The following is a 5,498-nucleotide window of genomic DNA, read 5'->3' as shown; positions in this document are numbered from 1 at the left end:
GGGGTCCTGTGGCTGGAGGACGGCTCGAGCGAGAGGAGAGGGAGAGAGTGGGGGTCGAGGGAAGGAGAGGATGCGCCTGCGTGCGTGTCTCTGGCGGCGCAGGAGGAGAACGAAGGGAGAGGGAGATGGGATCGAGGCTCCCTGGCGGCTAGGGTTGGCTATAGGTGCGACTGGGCTGGACTGGCTAGAGTGGGGAGGCCCAAGTGGGCTGTGGTGCTGCGCGGAGAGAAAACTGGGCCTCAGCTAGAACTCTCCCCCTCTGTTGTCTCTCCTTATCCATTTATAAGATATAAATAGAACTTGCATAAATGGACAAAGAAGTAGCAGTGTAATTAGGGAGAGACAAAAAATAGTTTTGGAGTCATTGGAATATGGTCAATTAAAGAAAAGTGGTGTGAGGATTTTACACACTATAAATCTAAACATGTTCGAATTTAATCCAAACATGCATGAATTTATAACCTAACCAAACCGAACCCAAATGGGCTTAAATTTTTATAGGATGGCCCTACATAATAGATATGATTTATGGGCACAAGATGAACATTAATGGCGAAAGTAAAATTGCAACTCAATTTGCAATTTGACTTGAAAGGTCGAAAAGGAAAGATAGGAGGTTGAGTCGGGTAAAAGAAGAGTTGAAGAGTAGTGCAATTGTGTTATGGGTGATTCTGAAAAAATGGAATATTTATAATAGCTCCCTAATAATAGTAGGAGACTTTCATATGTTATAAAGAGAATTTCACCATGTGAACTCCCTCGATTTAAATGGATCAGAAATCCATGCAATTTATTTAAGTGAGTTGGAAAAATTTAATGGCATGATGACATGATGCAATGCAAAATAAAAGGGCAGGCACAAATGAAACACACAGCGAAACCCGGAACATATGGAAGTCTTCTCGAGCATCGGTCTCGGGGCGTCACAACACTCCACCACTACGAGAGGATCTTGTCCCGAGATCTAGAATGGCACCAGAGAGAAAACGGAAGAGGAAGAGATAAAACAAAGTTGCTTCTTTGACAAATGAGTGAAACCAAAAAACCTTGAGAGGTTGAACAAATTGAATGAAAGAATACAACAAAGATGCACAAAGTTGAAAACACTCCGTTAGAAAAGAGGAACAAGGAAAATTACTAGAACCTTGTAGGTTGAAAGACATTAGAAAAAAGGTTGCAATGGACAAGAAGTACCAGCAAGCACTCCGGTTAAAATGAGATGTACAAGGAATGATAAAGATCAATTACGACAGCACTCCGGTTGGAAATGGAAGGTAAAGAATATGAACTTGGCAAAATGAAAGCACTTGGATGATAGTCCCAGTTAGAAGAGGAATGATAGACACAACACTCCAGTTAAAACAAGATAGAGAACGAAAAAGAATGATATAATTTGGGCAGCACTCCGACTACAAATGGAAGGAATTAGAGTCGTGAACTTGACAAGATGAGAAGACACTTGAATAGAGGGCACGACACTCCGGTTAAATGGATAAGCACGGAAATACCATGACCCTCGCAATTCGAGATGATGATAGAAAAGAGCAACATCACAATGCCTACGGAAGGGAGAATAAAAGATATATCATTGGAATAAGAATGGAGAAGAAAAGGCCAACTTCTGTCACAAATGAGCTTGAAAAGCATCCTTGCAAAGAAGGATTGCACGGTGTTGTTGGAAAATCAACAACAAAAAGAATAAGCTTGTATGGGCTTATGGAAAACATCTCGAAATTATGAGGTGAAATTCTGCCACTAATGGAAACAATAGATTGGATTGATATGAACAAGGAGACGAGAAGCTTATCTCACCGGGAGGATAAATGAAGAACTTGGGTCATTTATAAGCACCAAAATTGGCAACAATCCTTAGGGAAAGCTTTAGGTGAAATATAACCCAAGATAACTCCAATAAAGGGATTGATGGGTTGAAAAGGTGTCCTGAATGAACTGAAAATGATGGATTTAAGATATGTCATTTTGAACAACTTGTCGATCATGAAACATGAAGAAAATTGTCAAAATGACATAACATCACCTCAAAAGATAAGGGAGAAGGGATTGAACTGCACTTAGAAATGTAAGATGAAGAATGTTTGAACTCCTCAAACGAATCTCGATGAACACTTCAAGAAGGAATTAAATCCTTGATGAACCCTCATGTAGAGCCTCCATGAAGAACTCTGGTAATAAAAGAATGATCAAACGAAAGGAAAGAGAAGTTGAAAACACAAGGTGAATCCTTGCAATGATTAGATGAATCTCCGTGGTGATATAATTGAGAGAGCTTGGAACTCCGGGAAAAGAAAAGATAAAGCATCTCGAACCGAGAATTTGATATCATGAACCACTTCGGAATAAGGAATAGAATCACCTCAAAGAAAACAAGAATAAGATTTACTATATGTTTATCCTTCATCAACTTAACTTGATGACAAGCAACGGATTTGGCATACTACTTATTCTCGTAGAAGGATTAAGATAGATATAACGTAAACTCAATGAACCACCGGTAGGATTGAAACAATGAATAAATTGAAATGATAACGAAGGAAGAGAAAATCTTGAATTGAACCACCGTAAGAATTGAAAATGAACGAAGAAAAGATAAGGAAACACCGGGGAGAATTAGAGAACGAATGAAGATACTTGAGGAAATTTAGATACAAGTGAAACGAAGAGATCATGAACTGACTAGAGAATACTTGAGCAATGCACCGGTAAGATTTGGAGAACGAGAGCTAAAAGCTGAGAATGAATAAACCCGAAATGATGGCCTCTAGAGAGTCAGACTGAAAAGACTCCTGAACTGCTCCGGATGGGTGAAAAGAATTCCCACAATCGAAAACAATTATGAGAGGATGGCGACAAGCTAGAACCATGAATCTTGAAGAGAATGGAGCAAGATTGAGAGAAAAATCTTCTTCGGTCTTCAAATACAGAGAATGACAACGAGAAACAACATCAAGAATTGTTTAGACACTCCGGGATGACAAATAGAAAGGTTGATCCAATGGTGAAAAGAATTTGAAAGATCTTGGAGAAAGCATTTGACTGATGATGAATCATTCTTACGTCAAACCTTAAAATGAATTTGAGAATAACTCAGGGAAAATTGAAGAGTCAGGTAAAATCCTGGGAAAAGACGTGTGGGTTAGGGCCCACTCAAAAGAAACACCGTTGGAAGGATTACTTGAAAAGAGAGATTGCACCGGTTGAATTAAATGGCTTGAATGAGATAACAACCTCGAGGTATCTTGAACGGATTGATAATGGAGACACAAAACTTCTGAGATATCTTCAGCACTCCGGAACAAATGGAAAGCGAGAGGTGGGCGATTAAGAGGTGCACCGGCATGAGAAAACATTTGAAACGAGAAAAGGATATGATTGACAAAGCTTGAATTGAATCCACCGGAGGAGAAATAGAACGAAGAATGATGAACTTGAAACTGTAGAGCATCTTCATGGGAAATCACCGGATAAGAACATTGAAAGAAAAGAATGAAGAGACTTCTCACAAATAAAAGGATGCATGATTGAGAAATCTGAGTCCTTGAAGAAAAAGGGTGGGAGGGCGGGAAAACAAAGGCAATTTGGGACGGATGAAACAAACACCGTTGAAAAAAAGTGATAAATGATCTTGCAATGTTGAATGGATCGGCTTAACTTGAAGAGAAGCACGTCGGTTGAGAAGAAATCGAGATGAAAAATTCGATGATCAAGAAGGATTATAATTCAAATAGGAATATAAGAACACCACTTAGAAAAGGTATGGAATCCGCATTTGACTTCGAAGCAACTAGAATACCACAATCAAAACAAAAACAAAGGATTGGCTTGCAAAATAAGCCGAAGCAAACATATGATAGACCCCATATCGTATCATGTGTCTGTTGGAAAGATATTCTAGGAGCTACTTGAATCCCCACTTATAAACTCCCGAAACTTTCTGGTTATGCAATCAGGTGTTGGGGATATAGGGGAAGCATAATATCTCACCCAAAACTAGCAATACCTACATCCAGCTGTATCCATCCTTCAACACATAACCAAGAAACCTTCAGAAATCGTTTACCTCAACCTTCGAAAAGCATCCGTTATACGAGTTGTGGCAATACTCCAGAACTCCCGCCCCAGTACTGGGTGGCGTCGAGGTTATCTCACCAACAACTGCATAAAAGAGATTTTCGATGTCGGCGAACTCAGGTATTCCAGAACTGCAACGACAAAATTGTGACGACAACACCTCGGTGCTCAACTCCCCGGGACACTGCCACAACCCCTAAATGTCAGGAGGCACCAAGAACAATGTTCTCATCACAAAACCATCGGAACGATTCCAAGATACCCACTTGATCCTACAAAAAATCGTGAAATTTGAGAAGAGAAGAGTCAAAACTCTACGTCAGGAGGCCTCACCAGAGCGACGAAGGGACTTAGGAGTAAAAAGAATCCTACTCTCTAATATATATATATAATCCTAAGACTCAAAACATTTTGTTCCAGACTCAACAACGTCAGTGATTTGATCAAGCAGGGGGATCCTAAGTCGGGGAAGCCTCTGATTACCAACTTGTAACACCCACGATGCGGCTATATCTCCCACGTGTCGGAGCACGACTTAGAGGCATAACCGCACAGTAGGCATGTCGCAAGAGGGGTAATCTTTACACATCCCATGTACTGAATAAGAAAGAGATAAAGAGTTGGCTTACAATCGCCACTTCACACAATACATAAATATAGCATTACATCATCCAGAATACAATCAAGGTCCGACTACGGAACCAAAATAAAGACAACCCAAATGCTAGATCCCTGATCACCCCAATTGGGCTCCACTACTAATCAAAAGGAAATGAAACACCACAACGAAAAGGTCTTCATTGAGCTCCCGCTTGAGCTCGGTTGTGTCACCTGCACTAGTATCATAGGCACCTGCAACTATTTTGAAAGTATCTGTGAGTCACGGGGACTCAGCAGTCTCACACCCTCGCGATCAAGACTATTTAAGCTTAAGGGTAGGAAAGGGTAGTGAGGTGGAGCTGCAGCAAGCACTAGCACATATGGTGTATAACTTACGCAAAAGAGAGCGAGAAGAGAAGCAAAGCACGATCGAGAAGCTATAAATGATCAAGAAGTGATCCTGAAACTACTTACGTTCAAGCATAACACAAGAACCGTGTTCACTTCCTGGACTCCGCCAAGAAGAGACCATCACGTCTACACACGCAGTTGATGCATTTTAATTAAGTTAAGTGTCAAGTTCTCTACAACCGGACATTAACAAATTCCCATCTGCCCATAACCGCGGGCACAACTTTCGAAAGTTCAAAACCCTGCAGGGGTGTCCCAACTTAGCCCATCACAAGCTCTCACGGTCAACGAAGGTTATTCCTTCTCCCAGGAAGACCCGATCAGACTCGGAATCCCGGTTACAAGACATTTCGACAATGGTAAAACAAGACCAGCAAAGCCGCCCGAATGTGCCGACA

Source organism: Triticum dicoccoides, chromosome 1A (genome assembly GCF_002162155.2).
Source record: "Triticum dicoccoides isolate Atlit2015 ecotype Zavitan chromosome 1A, WEW_v2.0, whole genome shotgun sequence".
NCBI classification, from domain to species: domain Eukaryota; kingdom Viridiplantae; phylum Streptophyta; class Magnoliopsida; order Poales; family Poaceae; genus Triticum; species Triticum dicoccoides.
This window is presented reverse-complemented; position numbering follows the sequence as displayed.